This window comes from Lactuca sativa, chromosome 4, assembly GCF_002870075.4.
Source record: "Lactuca sativa cultivar Salinas chromosome 4, Lsat_Salinas_v11, whole genome shotgun sequence".
In the NCBI taxonomy this organism is placed as follows: Eukaryota; Viridiplantae; Streptophyta; class Magnoliopsida; order Asterales; family Asteraceae; genus Lactuca; species Lactuca sativa.
In genome coordinates, this window is record NC_056626.2 from 99060637 (window position 1) to 99087449 (window position 26813).

The following is a 26813-nucleotide window of genomic DNA, read 5'->3' on the forward strand; positions in this document are numbered from 1 at the left end:
GTAACACTTCCCTTAGATACGAGAGTGGAGGACTACCCCTGTAACCAGAATCTCTGGAAAAGGGGAGAGTGTGACTTGAGTGTATAGATCTATACGGGACTGAGTATCCCGCACCTGGCTACTAGCTACAGCCGAACCGAAAGGTTCAACGGTGACGAAAGTCATAAAAAGATAATGGCCCCGATCCTAGTCATATCTAGTCTGTAGTATGGTTATGGAACTCGCAATCAAGATTATGAATACTTTACACTTAATTAGTAGTTTTATATATGTGTTAAAACTAATATACATTTAAGGGTAATCAGACTTTCAGGAGACTCCACACACACACTTTAAGCATGGTAGACATTTGCACATTACTTTCAGATTTGGTAACACTTCGCAAACATTCAGGAAAATATGGGATTTTTCTGGGGATAACATTTGTACTTAACCAGAAACGTGTAACAATTCAGATAACTAAACTTTACAATTCACAAGGGTAAACATGTTTTTCAGTGTACATCTTTTTCATTACATTTTTGATTCAATAACCAACTTTTAAGAAAATATGGGATTTTCTTGGGTGTAACTTTTTCAGAAACAGAAAGGAACTCGTACATTTTTAGAAAACAAACCGCTTATGAACTCACCAGCTTTATGCTAATTTTCAAACTGATTGTATTCTCAGGTCCGCATTAGACAGGTACCCGATGATTCATTTTGGCGAAAACGGAGTGCGTAAAAGACTCGTCTCACTTTTGTTCATATATACTATGTATCACACTTGTACAACTTTACTTTTGAAACAAATGTAAACTTTTTTATATGTAATGTAATGGTTGTTTACTTTACTTACTATGTGCATTGGATTTGATACTCAACGTGGAGTCAACCCTGGAAATGTTTCCGCCTTCGGTTTTCGGGGTGTGACAGATTGGTATCAGAGCCCTTGTTTATAGTGAATAACATATACCAAACCTTACATGGTATAATACTATAAACATTAAAGGGCCCAAGTGCTCTGAACTAAAAGTATCCTTCAAAATATAAGTATTTTCAAAAGTATACAAGTATACCGAACCGTCGAGATCCGTAACTACAAGTAGAACAAAACATAAGTAAATGGGTGTTGTATGCTGCGGTGAAACCTGGGCAGTTATGTAGTCGTGTCTAGGATCAATATAACCTGGCCAACTATATTCATTTGAGACACGACCAACATGTGCTTGGGAGTGACTGTGGTATGCGACATGCCTAAAACTTACCCTAATACCACAAACATCGAGCCAGTGTCGTAGCGAATCATGAAATACTATGGGAGTATTTCTCGAGCCAATCCTTTGTAGAAATCCTCGTTCATGCATTGTTCCTTGATCATTCCTTTAGCAATAATTTACCTGCTTTGATAACTCTTTCCTGCTTTATCGCTTATTCAGAATACATATCTGTCATATCTCTTGATTCAATTCAGAGGACTTATCATCCTCTCTTTCTTGATCTTATTAGATCAAGATGCCTCCAAGAAAGAGACCCAACTCCAAGACCAACAACCCTCCGCCACCACCTCCTCCCCAAATTGATCATGTAGTATTCCAGGCAGCTGTTACTACCGCGGTAGCAACTTCCATGTCTTAACGGAACTCTGGTGGTTCCGGTGGTTCGGGAGTTGGTACCCAAACCCAAAACCAAGAAAGCAGTCAGGGACACTGAAAAGAGGGTTCCTATAAAGATTTCATGAACGCGAAACCCACGTCCTTTGATGGCACTGGAGGTGTCATTTCCCTCACCCGATGGTTCGAGAAGATCGAATCCATCTTTGAAATTTGTGCCTGTTCAGAATCTGATAAGGTGAAGTTCGCCGCCTGCACCTTCATCGACAAAGCCCTGACTTGGTGGAACGGCCGAGTCAAATCCCTAACTTTACCTGTAGCCAACGACATGGGTTGGGAAGCCATGAAGGAACTTCTACTAGCTGAGTACTGCCCTCGGGGCAAAATGCAGAAATTAGAACACGAACTCTGGAACCTGAAGATGAAACGTTCCGATATTGCCGCTTACACTTCCAGGTTCAATGACTTGGCACTACTCTGCCCGGGAATGGTTACCCCGGAGAGTAAGAAGATAGAGAGATTCATCTGGGGACTGACCCAGCCAACAAAAGGAAACGTTTTAGCTGCGAGGCTGGATACATACGATAGTGCCAAATTCTTAGCACGAACCTTAATTGACCATAGTGATGACCTTGAGGAAACAGCTACCAATCCTGAGCCGACAGAGAGGAGTGGCGAGAAAAGAAAAATTGAGAAGAAGAAGAAAAGTCGGACATCGTAGGAATCTTCGAAGAGGCAGCAAACGGTGGCAGTTCACGCTGCTACTTCCCCTGCAGCTGTTTCTGTTGTTGGATCCTCAGCTCGAAAACCTACTAGTAGATATGCTGGAACCCTCCCTAGTTGTGACAAGTGCAACTATCATCACCTCACTTCCAGCCCATGTATAGAGGTGTTTTGCAACAGTTGTGGCAAAAAGGGTCGCACTGCAAAAAACTGTAAAACACCAACTCAATCAACCAGTCAAGCTTCCGGAGCGGGCATTGGTCAGGCCTGATATGGTTGTGGAGAAGTCGGACATTACAAGCAAAACTGCCCCAAGGCAGTAACATCTGGCAACACCGGAAGAGTTCTAGCGATAGGACGAAAGGAGACATCCACCGATCCCACCGTTGCCACAGGTATATTTCCCCTCGATGAATCTTATGCCTGTGATTCTTTTCGATTCTAGTACTGAAAGAAATTTGCTAACCATCCATTCAAGCATCTTTCCAAACTCAGTCCTTTGTTAGTAATCGAAAATGTATACCATCGAGATGGTTAACAAGTGAGAAGGAGAACGCTAACGTCATATCCATAGATTGTATCCTCAATCCGGATAATTATTCTTTTCCATTCAATCTAATGGCAAACTTTTCACGAAATGCTTTGATGCCATCTTTGGCATGTAATGACCGAGCCTCATTCATGCTGTTATTCTTGGTTTCGAGAAAGCCATCCGTCTTAATCTTCCTCCGACCCGACTCTCATGTTCTTCGTGCATCAAAGCTTAAAAAATTTTCCCCATGTATTCCTCGTCCGTGTGATCATCGGGAAACGGGAAGTCTGCAACTCTTTCCCCGATGCCTTTCCTGAAGATTTCCTGAGAATTCTTTCCGAACGTCTAGTCAAGTCTCGTATCGACCTAAACCCTGGAATTACCTCGTAGCCAAACCTCAGTGAGGATGATGTGTCCAAGACAGCGACCAGGGCTTGATATGATCACTACGAGATAGTAGTGGTGCCCTTCGGTCAAACTATTTTCCTTGGTCATGTAGATAAGCAAAGCAGTCATACCTGTGGACCTTTCCAAAAACTAAGGCGATAAAGAATTAGTCGTCACCAGAGATACCCATAGAAACCCATCAATTCTTGGGTCCCGCCGGCTATTATCGCAGACTCACCTAGAAATTTCCTTTAGAACCATCAGACCCTTAGCTACTCTGCCACATGAAGATGTACCTTCTTGTTGGAACTTGTGTCTTTTTGAAGGCCTTATCCCACAAAAGCAAGATATACTTTGAGAAACGCAAAATACTTCCCCCGTGATGCATCGAACCTTTCGAAAATCCCCACCAGAACCGGAACCGTGAACTACAGACTTCGACTATCTCAAGGACATGGTAGTAGTATCCATCTTGTCTTTTCTGCCTCGAAACGTTATAAGCGCCTGCCCAACGAAACCTTAGCAATTCTTTTGATGAGACCGAAATCAACGAAAGACCGAACCTCCATGGAGGAACCAATTGAGATCATGGATTAAGAGGTTAAATGTACGAAACAAAGCCGCATCCCGGTAGTGAGGGTTCGCTGGAATGTCAAGCGGAGACCCGATTCCACTTAGGAGCGTGAAGACCCGAAGCAGTAGATTCATCCTCATCTCTCTTTTCATTTCATGATCTGTATCTTAATCTTGGAATTTCGGGACAAAATTCCCTCTAACGGGGGGATAATGTAACAACCCAAAGTTGTCTATCGCCGAAACCCACTTCGTCCGTAAAACACGTCTTTAGCGATTCGTTCCGATTTTGTTTTTGGGCTAAATTATCTAAATTTATATGTTTATTTTAATCTCATGAGTGTCCAAACCCCTTAGGAACTCATGAAATTGGCCCAAATTATTGATTTGAAAATTTTTAGAATCGTTCTCGCCGGATTACGACAACTTAATCGGATGCGACCAAAAGCCCCGTTTAACGTCGGTATCGGGTAGAAATCCTCCGTGTCCAAATCTTAGAGACTATTTAAAGGAGATTAAGCTTCCATTTGAAGCTTTTACTCTCTCTCACTACTCTCTCTCTCACCTCTCTCCTCAATCCAAAGATCTAAGTCCAAAAACATCAATTTAAGGCTTCAAATCATTAAGCTAATTTCCCTAACTCATAGTATAGCATTATTAGCCTTCAAATCCGAGTTTAAGCTATAAAAAAGGACTTCATTCATGAGTTTACGGCTTAGGATCATGATTGGTCTGTAAACACATATAAAATGGGTTTTTGAGCCTTAAAACCCCTCCAAACCAATATTGGGACTTAGATATGACTTTATAGCTTACCATTTCGGACTTAGAACAGCTTAAACATGATTTTTGAGGAGTAAACATGAGTTTGCTGCCCAAGAACATGCTTGGGCAGCTCATCATTCATGGAGAGTAAACTCAAAACCAAGTGTTTAAAAGCCATTTAAACACACCATTAGCCTTGGAATAAATCCAAGAACTAACCACTATAATTTTAGGGACCTTAAACATGATAAAAACCCTCCATTTGAGTGTTTACGGCCATAACCCCCCAAGAATGGGTTCCAGGGCCGTAAACTCCTAAACATAAGTCAAATGGTGCCCAAAGTTCATCCTAAGGCTTGTAAAAAAAATTTGAATCACATGTGATTGTCCTAGCATCACCAAAATATACAAGGAATATGTGTGGGGGAGTTTACGGCTGTAAACTCCTAGTTTACTGCCGTAAACTCCAATAAATGGTCTATATGTGAGTTAAATCCCTTTCCAATGCATTAGACTCAAACCTAGATTTAATCCCCAAGTGTTTCAAGGCCATTTAGAACCATAAACCTCCCGTCCATAAGTTCACGGCCGTGAACTCATGTGGATGTGGTGTTTAGGGGCGAAAACACTTATAAGAGTTTACTCTTGAAGAGTAAACTCCTTTCCTAAGCCATACACGTCCTTAAATGTCACCCGGGTCACTCCAAACACTTGTTTTGAAGTGTTTTCGCATCTTGGAGTATATAATCATATCTAATTAGTGATTTAAAATCTAATTAGATATATTTGTATATCATTTCATATTACATAGGAACCTCACACGTTATCAAGCCCCGAACCGACACTTAGCATCCAAACTGACACGTTTTCTCGTCTGGTGAGTTCATACCCCTACCCTTTTTCAATGGTTTTTCAATGTTTTCAGGGGGGAATACAAGCAAAAGTACTAGAATATGTTGTACTTAAATTCATTATTTCATTTGAATGATTTCATAATTCGTACACTTTTAAGAATTGAAAACATATTAACAAACTGTTTTGACTTGCAGAGTTGTTGTTCAAACCAATTTCAATTCTTATTATACATTATTATACTTTATACTTCACAATTTATTGTTTACACTTTTACAGTTGAATCATAGATCTTTTGTATTGTCCTTAATAAAACACCCCCTAAATGCGAGTGTGAAGGACAGGTATCATTAGAACTTTAGTTCTGTCCTTGATAGTACTCTTCCTAGATACGAGAGTAAAGGACTAATAAAAATAGATTTCTCCGTATTAATAACTTTCAGTTTTAATTTCATTAATCTTAAGATTGGAGACACGTCCTTTGTAACACTTCCCTTAGATACGAGAGTGGACGACTACCCCTGTAACTAGAATCTCCGGAAAAGGGGAGAGTGTGACTTGAGTGTATAGATCTATACGGGACTGAGTATCCCGCACCTGGCTACTAGCTACAGCCGAACCGAAAGGTTCAACGGTGACGAAAGTCATAAAAAGATAATGGCCCCGATCCTAGTCATATCTAGTCTGTAGTATGATTATGGAACTCGCAATCAAGATTATGAATACTTTACACTTAATTGTTAGTTTTATATATGTGTTAAAACTAATATACATTTAAGGGTAATCAGACTTTCAAGAGACTCCACACACACACTTTAAGCATGGTAGACATTTGCACATTACTTTCAGATTTGGTAACACTTCGCAAACATTCAGGAAAATATGGGATTTTTCTGGGGATAACATTTGTACTTAACCAGAAATGTGTAACAATTCAGATAACTAAACTTTACAATTCACAAGGGTAAAAATGTTTTTCAGTGTACATCTTTTTCATTACATTTTGGATTCAATAACCAACTTTTAAGAAAATATGGGATTTTCTTGGGTGTAACTTTTTCAGAAACAGAAAGGAACTCGTACATTTTCAGAAAACAAACCGCTTATGAACTCACCAACTTTATGTTGATTTTCAAACTGCTTGTATTCTCAGGTCCGCATTAGACAGGTACCCGATGATTCCTTTTGACGAAGACGGAGTGCGTAAAAGACTCATCTCACTTTTGTTCATATATACTATGTATCACACTTGTACAACTTTACTTTTGAAACAAATGTAAACTTTTATATATGTAATGTAATGGTTGTTGACTTTACTTACTATGTGCATTGGATTTAATACTCAACGTGGAGTTAACTCCGGAAATGTTTCCGCCTTCGGTTTTCGAGGTGTGACACCTTGAGGCAAATAATTATGTTTATATGTATTTTATTATTTTCCTATAAAAATAATGTGACAGGGCATTGCAGAGAGAGTTGCAATAATTATGATAACCGATCTGATTTAATTTTGTGATATTTAGATATGATAATTTAATTGATCTGGTGTGTATGAGTTAGATAAATAAATTGATATCTAAGGAATTCTGGGATAACTAAATAATTATATATAATTATTCTTATAAAATGTCTTGGAGCACTTTGGAGGGAGTTGCGATGTATGACTGCGAGATTCACAGCAAAATACGAGGTGTGGCAATTCGAGATACTCGACATAGTGATTGGAAAATACGTGATGCAGCTAGATCAAGAAATAGCAATATAATTTGACCCTCATGACGTGAGCATGTGTGATCATGACGTGAGCATTAAAGTAAGATGCTATAGTTGATTTGTGAAGCTCACGACGTTAGACATGTAATATCACGACGTGACACGTGTAAAGCTCATGACATGGTGAGGCGGAGATCACGAAGTGGCGAGGCAGAGATCACGACGTAGCGAGGCGGAGATCACGACACGACGTAGCCATGAAGATTTTGTAGATGATGTACTTTGAATAGTTGCAACGAGGTGAGAGTTTCCCACGACACAAATTTAAAATTAGATTACTATATGATGATTTGTGATGATGAATTGCAAGGTGATGAGGAATTTATCATGACGGGATATATGATAATGATGAGTTAAAATATAATTAAATACATTCATAAAGTCAAGAGTGTATATAAAACAAAAGTATAAAACTAGAGTGATTTAATAGCTTTTAAAGTTGAGATAATATGAGAACTATAATAAGCGTTATGAATCAAGGAGCTCAGATTAAAAGAGATGTTAGATCATGAGATTAGATAGAGTATGAGAGTGTGAGATGGAGTGATACTATAACTCTTAAAACGAGATAATGTGATCAAGATTTATATTAAATAAGAGATAAAGATATAGAAAACTTTTGATAGAGATTTTGAGATTCATGAGAGAGATGGATGATGAATGAGTCAGGATAGAGATAAAAAGAGACTAAAAGAGAAGGAGAGAGAAATCAAAAGAAAAAGAGAAAAAGAGACAAAAAATATAGATGAAATAAGATTTGAGAAATGAAGACTTTTACTCAAGATCATATGATTTACACAAAGATCCATGAGAGGTGATTGGATCTTACTAAATGAGAATTTTGATTGAAATCAAAAGATTTACATGATTATATCATGTAGCCGATTTGACATACATGTAGATGATTTGACATACCTGTAGACGATTTGACTTACATGTAGACGATATTTTGTGATTGAGTCTCTGAGAGGTGACGAGACCTAATCCTAATATGAGATATATTATGATCAACTTGATTTATTGATTTGAGTAAATGATATTGATCCGAGTAATTAATATGAGCAGACAATATTAAATTGAGTGATTCAAGAAATTGATTTGAGTGAAAAATATTAATATGAGTGATTGATTTGATTAAACTAAGTGAGCGATCCAAGTGATTGATAAGAGAACTCAATGATGGTTAGATTAGTTAATCAATAGGTTTGAGTAACTAATCTGAGTAATTAATTGTTTATTAGAGTGATTAATATCAATTAGATTAATTAATATGAATAATCGATTTAAGTGATTTGAATGATTAATTTGAATGATTATATAATAATTGATTTAAGTAATATGAGAGATTAAATTGAGAAAATGGTTTGAACAACCTGAGTGATTAATGTGGATGAGTTATGAACCCATAATAATATTCGAAGATATGATTTATAATATATCAATTTGCTGAGTATCTAGTTGATATCCATTACATGGAAGGCTTATTGATAATGAAAAGGATGATAATAATGGAATAAAAGTAGATTTCTTAATATTAATTATGGTAAATTAAAGAATAACGAGATAAAAATAAAGTGAAGTGTGAGAGTATGATTTAGAGTAAAGATATAAATCCTAAAGTTGATATGAAGTGAGAAACTATAGTAAGAACTTTTGATTGAGATGAAAGATGATTAGATCATATATGAGATTGATATTCCTTAGGAAAAGAGATTGCGATTCCTTGGGAACGAGATTGTATTATGAGTTGATGTGTCACGAACTAACACTATTGCTATTTGTTGATGTGTCACGGGCTGACACAGTTTTTATTCGTTGATTTTTCATGGGTTGACATTGTTATTCGATATTTATTGGAAAGTGACGTGCTAGCATTGCGATGTGATGTTGGGTTAAATGTTACGAGTTGATAAATGGCAATGTTTGATTACAAGGAAAAATAAGATATTATGATTATAGCATTATGTATAATTATGATGCATAAATTAGCAACTACATAAATTAATTAAAGTAACCAATCTGGGTAATTAACCTGATCGATTGATTAGAGTGAGTGATTTGGTTGATTGTGTAATTTGAGTGTTTAAAAACAATTAATACGTAGGAAGAAGGATCAGACAGAGTGAATGTATAGTGAATAAGATATGATTATTTAAATTTGGTTGTTCAAATACTCGAAATTGCTAAAATGTTCAAGACCTCCATGTTCATAGATGAATAACTCCAGTTTTAGACATATTCAGGTGGAGCAGATTATGTGAAGTTTTTAGTACTCCTAATAGGCTTTCTAATGATATAAATTTTGTCCAAATCAGAGTTCGTATGAATTAGTTACAAGGCTAGAAGGATTGAGAAAAACCATAAATATTGTTGGGAGATTATCACGAGTCGAGTGTAGTAAGGGTGATTGATGTGGGCAGTCGTTCCAAATCATTTGAACAATCTGAGAGATTAAATTGAGCAATTGATATTGATCTGAGATATTGACTTATAGAATTGAGATTCATTCAAGTAATTGATTTAATTAGAGTGATCGATCAGAGTAATTGATTCGAGCAATTTAAATGATTGATATGAGAAATTGATTTTAATATAAGCGATTGATTTTGATCTAAGTAATTTATGAGTATTTGAGTATACTAACAATGATAGGATTTATACCCTGAAAATATTTGATTTAGCCTTATTTACTGTTCCTTGTTTGGTTGTGGGCTTAGGGTGGAATTATTTATTCTATTGTCTATCAGATCCAACATTAGGTACAATTCTAATGAATACAATTAGCAATTACACCAATTGATCAAAGTAACTAATCTGAGCTATTGAGATTAACTTTTGTAATTGATTTTGATCAAAGAGATTGATATTGAGTAGAATAATTGACATGAGTAAATAATGTTAATCTGAGCAAATTTAGTAATTGATTTAAATGAGTAATATTAATATAAGTGACTGGCTCGATTGATTAGAGTAAAGTGATTAATTAATCAATAATTTGAGTAATTCGAGAGATTTATTTATAATTTGAATTGAGTAAATTGAGTGGTTGATCTGAGTAATCTGAGTAGTTGTGAATATTTGAGTAAATTAATCACATTGTGGTTATCGTAGAGACTAACGAGATTGAAATTAATTTGAGTGATTTGTGAACGAGTGATCATATTCGAAATATAACTTATAATAAGATTGACTTGTGAAGTGTCTAGTTTATATTTAATAATGATAAATGCAATGAGTATTTACACTCGTGACTTCTGGATGAGTCATAAGTCAAGTGTCGAATGATTATTGAGTAAGACTAAGAGAAATGTTGATTTGAGTTATGATAATGAGTTTAGATAAATATAAAATACGAGAAGAGTAATAAAGAAACATTTTGAATATTAGTATTGAACAATTATTATCGCTATGAGTTATTAACAACCGAGTAATCGAGGAGTTTTATTTTAATATTTGGGAATAATAATAATAATAATAATAATAATAATAATAATAATAATAATAATAATAAGTATTGATTTGTAATTGTAGGGACCTTTTTGCCCACCAATTATAGTCGATCACCAGTGAAGAGTTAGATGTAAGAAATATAAACTAAAGACACATGAAGTGCCTAGATATAAGAGAAATTATGTAAGTTGTTTAAACTTACAAAGGATATGAGACACAAGAGTTATATAATAATTTTCATGAGAATTTGTAAAGGAGTAAAGAGATGAGATGAATAACATATGAGTATGAGATACGATGAGAAAACCTGAGATCATATGAGAACAAGAGTGAGATTAGATGAGATAAGAGTAATGCAAGAGAATAAAATGAGATATATGATGTGAGAAGAGACAGCTTACCCTAGATTAGTAGAACGAGATTTCAAGAGATACCGAGGACAAAATATTTTGAAGGGGAGAAGTATTGTAACACCCGGCTTTTATAACAGGTGTTATTTTACGAAATATAGATATTATGAGTTGAGTAAATGAGATAAAGCCTTGAGTTTCTTTATTTTTAGAAATAATATTTATAAAAAGATAATCAAACAATGTTGTACAGTTTGTTGAGAAGATTGTGTGGATAAAAAGATCATCAAAAATGGAGTATGTATGAGGAAGTTATGATCGTTTGAAGATTTGATCAAAGTACGTTGCTATATTAAGAAACTCAATGGTCAAACCTTTGACTCTCACGACGTGAGGAATGTTGTATCACGACGTGAAAAACATGAATCGACAAAAACACGTGTCAAAAGAGCAGGACACATGACAAAAACCGGTCTAAACACTTCTCACGACATCAGAGATATATGCTCACGACGTGAGCATCCCCAGAGTATAAATATGAGTGTTTTGAGTCATTTTCGAGTATTTGGGTGTACATGAGGAAAGATGCTACTCGGGAGCCATTATTGGGAGTCTATACCGGAGATGTTATGCTGGCATAGGGGTGATACAGAGTGGAGTTGCGGGATACAGTGAGGTATCTTTTACCCAATAAATTATATTTATGATATCTTATTATTATTAGATATATTAAACCCGTGTAAGGGATACATGTATTCGTAATATGGAGCTATTATGAACCCGTTAGTGAGATTAGTGAAAAAAATCATATGATTAGATATTGAGTTTGGTTGATAAGGGTTATAAACCCTATTACCCGAGAAATACCCGATATGAGAGATTTAGCCACGGGCTTACGGGTTTAGCCTATTATCATAATACTATGATATTTGGTTATTATTGTTATAATAGGTCATAGGGTATAATTATTAGTGAGTCTAGATAGGTTCTGAGTAACTTGTTATTTGATAAATAGGTGTTACCATGTGACGAGCTGATAGACAGTGGAAAAGCAAAATTGAGACTGGAATAAGTCTATCAACTAACTAGGTGAGTAACACTACTCTAACATCCAGTGTTGTGATAATTGTGATGATTGTTATTTAAGTGATTATTAATTATTAATTAGAATGTGGATTGTTGATTGAGAGATTGAGAAAATGTTGAGAAATAGATTATAGATGAGAGATTGGATTATATTAATAAATCAATATATGATCGATAGATATATTATGATTGGAAGATATAACACATATTGGTCATTGAGTGTAAGATTTAAAATGAGTGAGATACTGATTATTGATTGGACAGGTATTTGAAAAGATTACTACTGAATAAATGAATCCTTTGATGAAAGGATTACATATGTGACACTTATGTGGAACATACATGATTTACATTATTTATATGATTTATGATTTATTTGATTATGTTTTAGTAGTTGTTATTCACTAAGTTGTGAGGCTTACGTTTTTGTGATAATCTGTTTTACAAGTAGATTTATTTGATGGGTTTTAGCCATAAGAACTTTCCTATGTGCGCATGCAAAACCCTAATGCTTGGATCTAGGCTTTCTAATCAAACATGCTTTGAATCCAAGACTTCTAATGACTATTTAGGAATAAGAACAATGATAAAACATATCTAGAATCATACCTTTGAATTCCTTGTTGATCTTGTTGTCTTGGAGCTTCTGGAGTCACAATTGTCACTCCTCTAATGGCTTACAAACACCAACTAGCAAGGAGGATGATTTGGGAGAGAGGAGAGGGAAGGAATTCGGCCAGGGCTTCTCTACTTTAGCTTAGGTGCCGATTTCCCTTAGCCATAGGGTCTATTTATACTTGTAGACTCCTTAAGGGTTACAACCTAAACCCTAATTGGATAATCTTCTCTTAAGGCTATCCAAATCCTTTCCATAGATATCCCCTTGGACGGTTTGAAGCTATCCTAGCTTCTAGAATCTGTCCATCACATATCTATATGGATTTACAGTCTAAAGTTTAACTATCAAACAATTGACAGTTTATACCCTCTTATTTAATTAATCTCTTTAAGTCACCAAATTAATTCCAATTAATTCTATGACTTATATTAATCAAATAAGAAAATATTATTCTTTATATTATTCTCATAATATACTAATAATATTTACTCTCTCTTAATAAATCATCCTATCAGGTTGCTATGGTGAAGGTAACCCAAAAGGACCATGCACAACCAGGTCAAATACTTGCCTAATATAGTTACAGCCTTAGACACTATTCCAACAGTCTCCCACTTGGATAAGTCTAGTAACTATATGCACAACTACAATTCGGTTTGCAATCGTAGCTCTCAAAGACGTTGTCAAACTCTGATCTAATCAATCATGTCCTTTAGATAAGGGATCGTACAGTCCTCTGTTAGATATCATGCTGACAATCCTATGGAATGGTTAGTCAAGCATTTAGGTTTCTCGATCTCTGATTTATTCGACATAGAACTTAATTGAACACATCAATTCAGTTCTGACCGGGCCCGGCACATAAGTCAAATCAAATCATCGAGCGGCCGAGATATCGCTTTTACCTTCTTAGATAAAAGTTACAAATAAACTTTGACTTATATGCATTTACTTATTTAATAATCAACTATACACAACAATGCGTTTTATAACATTGAGTTACCAATGCGTTTTCGCATTATCAATGTACAATCAATTAGCAAATAATAAATCATATATCTAGGTTTTAAGACTATATGATATTATCGTCTTGCGATCACCCTTTTATATCATATTCCATAAGGTGATTCCAGCAAGTGCGGGTTTGTTCCAATGCTCAAAACTAGTTCATAAGCACTCATGAACGTTGCAGCAACCTTTTTCTATGTCTAACACCATTTAGACAATCTACACACCAATTCATGACAATCTTCATTCATATCTACTTCCAACATATGAACGATTGTGGACAATTTGAACAATTCGATTATTCCTAATAAACTCAATTATTCTGGAAGTCAAAACATGCAAAGTGAAACAATAGCTAAACAATTAACATAAGATAGTAACATTACTCATAAATAAAACTCCTTTATTTAATCATCAAATGTTAATTACATTTATCTATTACACGTTTCTAATACTATCTAATCTATGCTAATATCAGCCTTTAGCCCAATACTCCTAGCATGCTGCAAGTGCTTAACACTACTCAGTCCCTTCGTAAGCGGATCTGCTAGGTTATCTTTTGATGATATCCTCTTCACTACGAGCTGTCCTTCTTCTACACGATGTCTAATGAAGTGATATTTTCTGTCGATATGTCGTGATCTACCATGATCCCTCGGTTCCTTGGTCAAGGCAATCGCTCCTTCGTTATCACAGAAAATCTCCATGGGCTCCTTTATGGCAGGTACAACTCCAAGATCACCGATGAAGTTCTTTAGCCATATTGCCTCCTTCGACGCTTCGCTCGCTGCAATGTACTCTGATTCGCACGTTGAATTAGCTATGGTTTCCTGCTTGGAACTTTTCCATGTCACTGCTCCTCCATTTAGGGTAAAGACCCAGCCCGACTGCGAACGGTAGTTGTCTCTGTCGGTCTGAAAACTGGCATCACTATACCCTCGCACCTTCAAGTCATCACTCCCTCCGAGGACTAAGAACCATTCCTTCGTCCTACAAAGGTACTTAAGGATATTCTTCACCGCAATCCAACGTGCTCTGCCAGGATTCCCTTGATATCTGCTAACCATGCTCAAAGCGAAGGCTACATCAGGGCGAGTACAAGTCATAGCGTACATGATTGAGCCAACTGCGGAAGCGTATGGAACTCGGCTCATTTCTGCTATCTCAGATTTGGTACTCGGACTTTAAGTCTTACTCAACTTGGCATTACTTTGTATCGGTAATTCTCCCTTCTTTGAGTTTTCCATACTAAAACGTTTTAGTACCTTCTCCAAGTAAGTGCTCTGACTAAGTCCAATTAGTCTCTTACTTCTTTCTCTTACTATCCTTCATAGCGACGCACTTCCCGAGCCAGGACTTAACCTCTTGCAGAGTCGGGATGTCGTTTCCTATGAGTAATATGTCATCGACATATAGAACGAGGAAGCTTACTATACTCCCACTGGCTTTGACATATACACAAGACTCATCTTCGCTTCGTACAAATCCAAACTCTTTGACTTTCTCATCGAAGCAAAGATTCCATCTGCGAGACGCTTGCTTAACTCCATAAATGGACTTCTCAAGCTTACAGACTCTATTTGGATGCTTCGGATCCACAAACCCCTCTGGCTGAGCCATGTAAACATCCTCGGCCAACTTTCCGTTAAGGAAAGCGGTCTTGACATCCATTTGCCAAATCTCATAGTCATGAAATGCGGCAATCGCTAGCATCACTCTAATAGATTTTATCTTCGCAACTGGTGAGAAGGTCTCTTCATAGTCAACTCTGGGAGTTTGAGTAAAGCCCTTCGCAACCAATCGCGCTTTATATATGTGTACGTTTCCATCCACGTCGGTCTTCTTCTTGAAGATCCATTTGCACCCAACGGTCTTACGTCCGGGCACATAATCAACCAAATTCCAAACTTGGTTATCATACATGGATTGGATCTCACTATCCATTGCCTCTTTCCATTTCGCAAACTCTGGGCCTGCCATGGCTTCCTTATAGCTATTAGGTTCATCAAGATTTATTAGTGTACCATCACTAATATACGTGTCCCCTTCGGTAGTAATATGAAAACCATAAAACTGGGGTAGAACTCTAACTCTATCGGAACGTCTAAGAGGTAAGGATTCGTCAATTGGTTCAACCGCAGTTTCCTCCTCGTGTTGAGTGCCAGCGGTAGAGGTTCCTTCATCTATCGACTCTTGAATCTCTTCAAGCTCGATTTGCCTCCCAATGTCTCCTTTTCTTATGAGTTCTCGCTCTCGGAAAACTCCTCTCCTCGCAACAAAGACAACATTGTCCTTCGGTCTATAGAAGAGATATCCAAAGGATGTCTGCGGGTAACCGATGAAAATACATTGCTCACTTCGAGGTTCGAGCTTTTCGTGAGTATCTCGTCTTACGAAAGCCTCGCAACCCCAAACCTTGATATGTGCCAACGAGGGAGCTTTCCCTATCCACATCTCGTGAGGTGTTTTGGCAACCTTCTTAGTAGGGACTTAGTTAAGGATATGGGCAGCAGTCTCTAAGGCATACCCCCAAAAAGAGATAGGTAGTGAAGCACGACTCATCATAGAGCGAACCATATCCAATAAGGTTCGATTACGCCTTTCTGCCACACCATTCAACTACGGTGTCCTAGGAGGCGTCAATTGCGAAACTATTCCACACTCCTTGAGATAATCATGGAATTCAAGACTTAGGTACTCTCCTCCTCGATCGGATCGAAGCATCTTGATTTTCCTGCCCAATTGATTCCCACTTCATTCTTGAACTGTTTGAACTTTTCAAAAGTTTCTGACTTTTGCTTGATTAAATAGATATACCCATATCTACTATAATCATCGGTAAAAGTCACGTAGAAGCGGTTCCCATCCTTCGTGGTTGATCTAAACGGTCTACATACATCGATATGTATTAAGTCCAATAGACCCTCACCTCTTTCACACGTACTCGTGAAGGGTGATTTAGTCATATTTCTAAGTAAACAAGACTCGCATGTGTCATCTTCCCTAAGGTCGAATGACTCCAACACTCCATCCTTTTGGAGTTGGGCTATGCGTTTCTTGTTGACATGTCCAAGACGACAATGCCACAAGGATGCTTTATCCATACTAGTGGAAGAATCTATATTCAAAACATCATTTCCTAAGTTATCAACAATCATAACAGTTTCATAAATTCCATTACATGGTATAGATTCAAAGTAAAAGACACCATTTAGATAAGCCAAAATAGAACCATTCTCATTATTAAAAGAAAATCTAAAACCTTGTCTATATAAACCATGAAATGAAATGATGTTTCTAGCCATTTCTGGAGAATAGCAACAATTGTTCAAATCTAAACATAAATTATTCCTAAGCACTAAAGAATACACTCCAATCTTGGTCACAGGCGACGATCTTTGTTCCCCATTAGATTGATTCTTCCTTGCTCCACATCCCTACTTCTTCTTAGTCCCTGCACATTAGAACAAATGTGATAACCACAACCGGTATCAAGAACCCAAGAAATAACATGATTAGAATTGTTAGATTTGATTGTATATATACCTGTGAAAGATGGCTTGATCTTTCCTTCTTTGATGGCTTGCAGGTATTCCGGGCAGCTTCTCTTCCAATGTCCTTTCTTGTGGCAGTGGTGGTACTCTGCCTCCTTCGGGTTAGGACAGGGCTTAGCGGGATCAACTTTGGTCCCACTAGAAGAGGAACCATTTCGGGCTTTAACCTTGCGATAGTTCTTAGACGAAGCCTTCCTCTTCTTTCCCTTTCCTTGACCAATAGCCAAGACAGGAGCAGTGGGTGGATTGGGAGTTGGTGCAACAGACTTGTCTTTGAAGTTGCTCTCAGCGACCCTCAAGAGACCTTGGATTTTGCTTAGGGTGACCTCCTCTTTGTTCATGTGGTAGGTCATCCTAAATTGATTGTACATCGGAGGCAAAGAGTGAAGCACCATGTCGATCGCCAAGTCTTCCCCAAAGTCAACATTTAACTTGCGAAGGCGGGTCGACATACCTTTGCATCTTTTGCAGGTGCACGGTAAGAGATTCTCCATGACCCATCTTAGCGGAAATCATGTTAGTGAAAATCTCATACCGCTCTTGTCTCGCGTTTTGGTGGTATCTCTCCAATAATTCTTGATGCATCTCGTACGGGTACATGTCCTCGTAGGACTTTTGGAATTCGGAGCTCATGGTGGCTATCATGATGCAATGTACCTTCGCTGCATCTCGCTCATGAGTTTCAAAAGCGGTAATTTCAGCCGGAGTAGCGATTTCAGGGTTGATTTTCTCGAGCTTCTCATCGAGGACATACTCCTTATCCTCATAGCGAGCAATGGTGCGAATGTATCTTATCCATTCGCTAAAGTTCGTTCCATCGAAGGTGACCTTTTGGCAAAGGCTCATCAACGTGAAAGAACTAGCAGCAGCGTTGTTTGCGTTTGACATCTACAAATAGAAAGGACAAAGATAGATTAGAATATGAATCCCTAATTATCACCCAATAAGAAAATTAGGGCTAGGATCCAACAATAACATTTACATATGAGAAAAGGGATGTCGTAATCTAACATGCAAATAAATTGAAGGTAAGTGAATGACGATTCACTAATTCTCCACCATAAAACCTAACTATTAGTTCTAAATGTATTGAGAATTCCTAGGTTCGGATGAGATTCATTGAAACTATTCAATGGCATGTTTAAATCTCGATATGCCCCTCTAGTTTGTGACTGGGATACCGAGGATCACAAAGCGGGTGTGAATTACCATGTAAATTCACATGGTGCTTTCATTGTAACGATCACCTATTCGATGTGCCGGTAAACCATACATGCTCCATCGAACTATGATAAACAATGAATCACCCTTTGCCACCTTTGCTTAGAACCAATTAGTGTGCCGGTAAACCACACACGCTCCACTAACTTCTTAGCAAGGTTGCAAAGTGTAATTTCATGGGATTGCATCAATTCACTTTTCCTAAAGTAATTAAGATTGGGAAATTTTAAAATATGTGTAGTTACTTTGTATTTCCTATTATACTTTTAACGAGAGGATGAGGTTGCCCTATACTACCCGTTCGGCTAACAACCCTCCACCGATCAAGCAAGCGGTGGGTGTGAGTGTACACCCATTAAGCGCCATTTTATAGGCCGCAACCTTATACCCACCTTATAGATCGGCTTCGTGAATGAGGCCTACTAACGGTAAGACTAGCATTTTAGTCATATATATATATATATATATATATATATATATATATATATATATATATATATATATATATATATATTAATCTTGTAATATTATATTAGTATAGGGTTGTATTTTAAACATTTTAAAATCTAGGGTTTTGAAATTTAAATTGTCTAAATTAAAACTTTTAATTACAAAATATAAATTTTAAAACTTGAGGACAAGTTTTAAACATTTAAAACATGGAGGATCAAATAACAAATAATTTCAATTAACAATTAATTTCCTAATTATCTATATTTGATTTATTCAAGATTTCTTGCAAGATAATTACCAAAATAATCAAAATAATTAATTAATTATCATATAAGGAAATTAAATATTTTATTAGTTGATAAATATCTTTAATTAGATCAAGATTATAGTCATATATATCAAAAAATCGGATTAGGGTTGATCTAATATGATTAAGGTAAGTTTCCATAAGATAATCATGAAGAAATCCTGAATCTGGCCATTCCTGACGCTTGGACTCGCCGAGTGCACCAAGGGACTCGCCGAGTCAGGCCAACTCGCCGAGTCCACTATGGAACTCGCCGAGTCCATGACTCAGAAACACAAAAATCGAATTTTGCAGTTTAGTTTCAGACAATTAAGCAACAATTTAATGAAAACCAAGCTAGGCTCTGATACCACTGATGGCTTTTAGCCATAAGAACTTTCCTATGTGCGCATGCAAAACCCTAATGCTTGGATCTAGGCTTTCTAATCAAACATGCTTTGAATCCAAGACTTCTAATGACTATTTAGGAATAAGAACAATGATAAAACAGATCTAGAATCATACCTTTGAATTCCTTGTTGATCTTGTTGTCTTGGAGCTTCTAGAGTCACAATTGTCACTCCTCTAATGGATTAGAAACACCAACTAGCAAGGAGGATGATTTGGGAGAGAGGAGAGGGAAGGAATTCGGCCAGGGCTTCTTTACTTTAGGTTAGGTGCTGATTTCCCTTAGCCATAGGGTCTATTTATACTTGTAGACTCCTTAAGGGTTACAACCTAAACCCTAATTGGATAATCTTCTCTTAAGGCTATCCAAATCCTTTCCATAGATATCCCCTTGGACGATTTGAAGCTATCCTAGCTTCTAGAATCCATCCATCATATATCTATATGGATTTACAGTCTAAAGTTTAACTATCAAACAATTGACAGTTTATACCCTCTTATTTAATTAATCTCTTTAAGTCACCAAATTAATTCCAATTAATTCTATGACTTATATTAATCAAATAACAAAATATTATTCTTTATATTATTCTCATAATATACAAATAATATTTACTCTCTCTTAATAAATCATCCTATCAAGTTGCTATGGTGAAGGCAACCCAAAAGGACCATGCACAACCAGGTCAAATACTTGCCTAATATAGTTACAGCCTTAGACACTATTCCAACATTATTGTGACACCCCGGCTCGATCCTATGTTTGCTGCCAAATCCATGTAATAACTTCTTGTATGCCAGAGTGCCACTGTACACCAAGTTTTATTTATAAAAACTTTTAAATGATTTTTGATAAATTTGGGTGTACCTTGGTAAAAAAAATCTGGGCATTAAAATATTTTTGTGCTTGCAATCTTGTTCTTGCCATTTTGATTTAATGCTAAAGATCCAAACCAAAATCTCTCTAATAAAATCAAACCTAATGTTACCAACCAAACAATAACACATCACCTTGGAGAGGGGGGAAATTGCCAAATACAAACCCTAATGGGAGTGTGTTGCATTGCCAATGAGGGAGACAAGGGGTAGTGGGGCATATATTTGAGAGCAAGGAATAGACAACTAGTATCTGGTCCCTAGCTCCTTATTTTTTGTTGAAATCGCAAGCTACATTATTCCAGTTTATTAAAACTGTTAATTAACTAACATCCAACCCATGTATTAATTAGCTTCTAATTAATGCTAAATTAGCTTCTAATTAGTTTATCATCACATGAGAAATTTATAAACTAATTTCTCTGAATTTTTCTTTGTCATTTACTTTCTGAATTTTGTCTTAAGGGTAAACTAAAAAGACCCTTTTATAATTAGAAATATTACGAATAATTATGACCTTTAACACTATTTCCAACATGTACCACCATAACTGCCACTTACCAACCATCATCATGCAACACTCCTCTGTTACCTAAGACCATCATAAAACACTACATCTTCTACATCGTAAAACACCACAAGAATTGTTGTACTATGTGGTGCACACCTGGTATTTGCTAAAATGCATCAATGAAGTTATTTAAGTTATTAAAATTTGAATCTAGTTGTGAATTTGTGAATGTACATATTTTTGTATTAATATGTAAATGTTATATAAATGTATAAGTTTACTTGTGTGAATGTTGTGTATCTGATATACATAAGGTGTTTGATGTAACGCCTTAATGAGATCTATAGATCTTTAAGTTGTAGATAAGTTTCTGAATTGTTGTGTTAAATTGTGAATGCTAATCATGAACTAGTATATTAAACAATGAATTATAAACGAATTAGAATATTGTACTTTGAATTTTGATTTTTTTATTTGGATCATAGTTTTGGAGTTTACTAGTGTGTAAGAGATCGAGATCTAATAGCGGTAGGAGAAAGGAAGGATGACGACGATAATATGCAACGGTGGTAGTGGTGGTCGGAGGAAGGCAGGATAGTAGCATGGTGTGGTAGTTGGATGTGGTGGTGGTAGAGTTTGAGATTGAGTTCTATTAAAATGAGTTAGTAAATTAAACTGTGAAATAGTATAAGAATGAATGTATTAAACTATGTATGATGTGTATGATTGTATGAAGGAATATATTAGACCGTGAAAACGACGGTTTATAAGTTGAGTATATTTATTTCCTAGCCATATACATTTGTCGTACAATTTTTTAGATAGAAATGTTAGCGTTATGACTTATGAAATTTCTAGCATGCAAGAAAGACACGCGCAAAGGGATTTGAAAATGCAACAAAGGCAAACGCAAATGGAAATGAAAATGCAAATGCAAATTAGAAGCCACAATGCAATGAAGGCAACCCATATTGAAGAATAAATGTTGGCCTTTTTCAATCAAACCAATCCACACGGTACTCCGCCAAATAGTTTTTAGTTTTATGTTTTTAAAACTTGGTTATCATATTTACACTAGCTTGTAATGTATTGTAATGTATTTGATACTTTTTGTAATAATGTCTAATTATTTGTGTTTGACTTTAAGTATACCGTATGATTATAGTTTTAATGTATTGGTTTTTTCTTTAATTTTGAGTAACAAACTTTATTATTTTAATTTTTACTATTTTTTTTTTTTAAATCATAGTACCGACGGATTAGTGTCGGAAATGTAATTCGCAAAAGGTTAATATAAGTCGTTGGAAATCTATCGATTTTGTATCTGTCATTGAAGTGGACAAAAACAGTCAAACAATGTAAAAGAAGGTCAATCGCTAAAGTGTATGTCGTAAGTCATCACTAAAAATGAACGTAGGAAATACATCGGTAAAGAAATCTGTCGGAAATCCTTCGGTGATATGGTCAAAGAAGGTCAAAGGGTATCGGTAGGAAATCCGACACGTCAAAAATCCGTTGGTGATATTTACCCACGAGGTATTTCGCGACAGCTTATATTCCCTCGGAAAACCTATACGGGCAGAAATAGTAGTCCAAATGATGATTTTTTTTTTCTGGTAGTGATTTCAATAAAATTGTAATCTTCGAGTCAAAACTATCAATTTTTACCATTACATTCAACTGATATCCGTTTTTCTAGTAGTGGTTTCGGTAAAATTGTAATCTTTTGAAGTCAAAACTATTATACCATTACATTCAATTGATATCCCTAGAGTTCCTAAAAGTTCATTTTATGTATAAATAATTTAGAAACTCGGTGAAAATTTTTATAGATAATATCCATTATGTCCATTATAACATAGGGACAACTTATGTAATCTATTTTTACAATTTTTTTTTAAATGGAAGAAGTGAAGAAGTATTAAATTTAGATGTTTTGAGAATCAAAAAACTTAATTGGAAATGAAGAGGCAAAAGGGTATCTTTATTTTCAATTTCCCAATAAATTTCCCAATGTCTTTTCTCAAAACCTCATAAATGCAAATTCAAAGCTTCCGGTATGCTTTTGTATCAGTTTTCTTGGCTTTGCTTTTGGGTGAATTATCCTCTCAACCTCCCTTTCTGTTGTTGGGTTGTTGGCTTATTCAATGAACCCTTACCCCTCCCCCCTCCCCCCTACCTCCATACCCAATCCCACCCCACCCCCTCACTCCCTCACTCATGTATATATGCATATGCAGGTGATACATATTTTGTTCATAAATAGATTAGATTCCCATACCTTGATGCCATACATTTTTCTTTTGAAAAGGTAGGAAATCATATATCAAATAAAAAGCCAGCCGGCCACGCTGCTATACATGTCATCTTTATCTTTTGTGTTTCTGGTTTAACAACCAATCTCTCAAAACCCTAATCTTTATTAGAATAATAGTGGTGATCTTAGACGTTTCTTTGTATCTATATAACCTAATCTTTTTCAACAAAGTAGTGATCTTGGAAGGATTGTGTCTATCGGTATAACAATAATACGAGATGTTGGTGCGGTTCAATCCGAAAGCAATGCTCGTTTTTAGGGTTCAAGAGCCTCGTTTTTTGATTGAGCCGTGCCAATATCACGTATGACTACTTCAACTACTGTATGCCACACATCTCACATCAATCTTCATCAATCAATCTCTAGGTATATCTTATATTTATATTTTTACTATATGTTTCATTTCAGTATATAACTTATAGTAATATTCAATTCCTATGGTCTTTTTTTTTTTCTTGATTGAGTTAGTCTAATGAAATGCCGATATGGAGGCTTTGTTTCTTTGTAGGATTTTCTGTAAGTTGAATAGTTTCTTTTTTCTTGATTTCACTTATTTTCATATTTCTCTTGACGACTGAAGTTGGGTGAAGTTTGTTACTTAAAATGATAAAAGTACATGATGAGAAATAAACACTATGTTTGAATGTTTTAATATTTTGATGATTTTATGGGAGATTGCTTTGGGTGAAGAAGTATTTTAAGTATCTTTATTATGTAACATAAAAGGCCTCTCAATTCTGTTGTCATCATAATATTTTGCTTGTCTTTAGAATTTATATTTACCAAATATAGCAGCTAATAATGAAATATAAGATGTACCATATGAATACTAAAATCAATACTACAGGTTTTGTTTATTTTTTGCGGTTTAGCGATTATGAATCAAAATATTATATTAACTAATACCATTTAATGTTGAAATTTTTTTCTATGCCGGCAATTTTGTTTTCCTATAATATGTTAAAATGGTCGTGGTCGAAATGTTGTTCAAAGCTTTATTGGAATATTTCTATGCCGGTTCGACTGTGAGGGAATGAGTTTTTTTTTTTTTTTTTTTTTTTTCCTATATATGACTCACTTTGAACCGAACGGGTTTACCAAAATTATGGTTGTACCGTTCACATGATAATTATGTTTTTTTTTTTTTTTTTTTTTTTTTTTTGGTAATGTCTGAGTGGATCACTTCTATATTACCAATCAATTTTATTTATAAAATATTAAAGTAGTTCAAAAATGGTCAGTTTTTCTTATTTTTTTTATATGATACATCTAATCTACTCTTAAATTATATTCTTAAATTTATACTTTGATTCATACAAGATTTGAGCTCTCATTCTAAAAAAAAGGGACACTTGATACTGCTGAGATAAAAGTCTTTTGGTCGATTGACGTGAATTCAGGACTACCAAACGCACTTAGGTCTTTGATGTCAAGATGGTTGATTTTCCATTGTCAAATTGTTATGTATGTCCTGCTTACTTGATAGTAATTTTTCTTGTTAAATTTCGTTAGGAGTTTTATATTATAATGATACCCATCAAATATCAATCTCCAATTCTTCCGTATTCCAAAATTGTATTCAGTTACATACAAGTAAACAAATAAAAAAAAATTATGCGTTATTACTCTAATGAAAATGCAAGTTAGATATGAATGCCTAATATATTGCATATTTATGTGTTATATTTATGTGATTCATTTAATGGATGCATCTATGTATAAAGTGTTAGAAACATATATTACTTTAAAATTATTTACAATTTTTTTTATCAAACAGTTTTGTATGTGAGTCTATAAAGTCTAATAATTTCTAAAAACTAGGTTGAATTATAACATTGGGTTGGTTAAACTATAACACGTTGTGCCATCATGTCAACTAAAATACTAGTTCATTATATATTAGTAGTGTATCCATGCAAAGTGGCAGGGACGAGTAGATTTTTTCGGTGATAAGAGAGAAAAATGACATAAATGCCCTACAAAGTTTCTAGAGTTGGTCGATTCAGTGCCTAAATTTTTTTTCGGGCTTTATGGAGGTATAAACTAGGATTCAATCTGCTTTTTTGTAGTTTTTTTCAACTTGTAATAGTCAGTTCACCACGTAACAGTGACCCTTTAAACCAAAAAAAGAACTCACATTATGCCCTATAAATCCAAAAAAATAGTTAAGGGATCAAATGCTTATATCACCATCATGCAATTACGCACCTTAACTGATGGAAGATATGGCATGCTTGGAACAAATTTTGAATGAATTCTTGCTCTATATTACAAATCAGACAAAGAAGGGATAGAACATTGACCTCCTTAACATCCAAGTTATCTCTCACAATGATGTCATTATGAGCTAATGCCCAATGAAAAATATTGATCTTGATGGGAAGAAGGGAGTTCCAATTAGTAAACGAACAAGGTCAAAGGAGAGGGGAATTCTTATTCAAAGACATGATTAATTGTTGTTTATGCATTAGATATTTGATCCTTAGATTTAAAAGTTTGAACTATTTAAATATAATATTATTTTGTCGGTAGGTTAATCTATTTATAGTTTAAAAGTTTGTACATCTTAAAATTATATTATTATTATATTCGATCAATTTTCAAAAAGACAAATTTCATATATATATATATATATATATATATATATATATATATATATATATATATATATATATATATATATATATATATATTACATGTTCCTATAAGAATAGGTACAAAACATCTATTGTTCAAATAAAAACTATAACAACACTTGTTATATCTTCAGCACCAAATATCATTCGTTTTTAATCAGTTGATTATTTTTTCCAATCATTATCACATAATATTAATTATTAGTGTCACCTGAAGTATAACATATTTATGTGAATGATGGAAAAATAATTAGTTTTGTTATGTATATATTTGAAGTCCTGACCAAGCCAGACTTCCTCAAATTGATGAGATAAAAAAAAGTTGTTCCTCTTTTAGTGTCTGGTTTCTTCATAATAGAAACAACACTAATCATCTTGATCTTTGATTTATGGGTGTATGTTGTATTTCTCTCAACTGAACTATAAGTCTATTTGACTACACAATCTCTTAGACTTACTTTTCCAATCTGTGAACACACTTAAAGCATTTTCTACTATTCTTATTGAATATCTGCTTTACTTGATGAAACATCTCATATGTTTCAAAATTATGCAAAACTTTTTGTAAGTCACGGTTAATTACTCCAGTATGATGTGAGACACTTCAATATCATCACAATAACGTTTCTATCAGAGCAATATGATTAGACAGACTGGTTTGTAGAGGTTCTTCATGTATGAAATCTTTTACTATATACATAATTTCCATTTATGTTGAAGGCAGAACCTCAAGGTATTATACCAGTTATAGAAATCATAACAATCAAATGTTAATGTCTCTTGAAAGTCCACAACAGAGAGATTTCGCAAGGCGTAAGAGTACTAATAGTTATTAACAAAA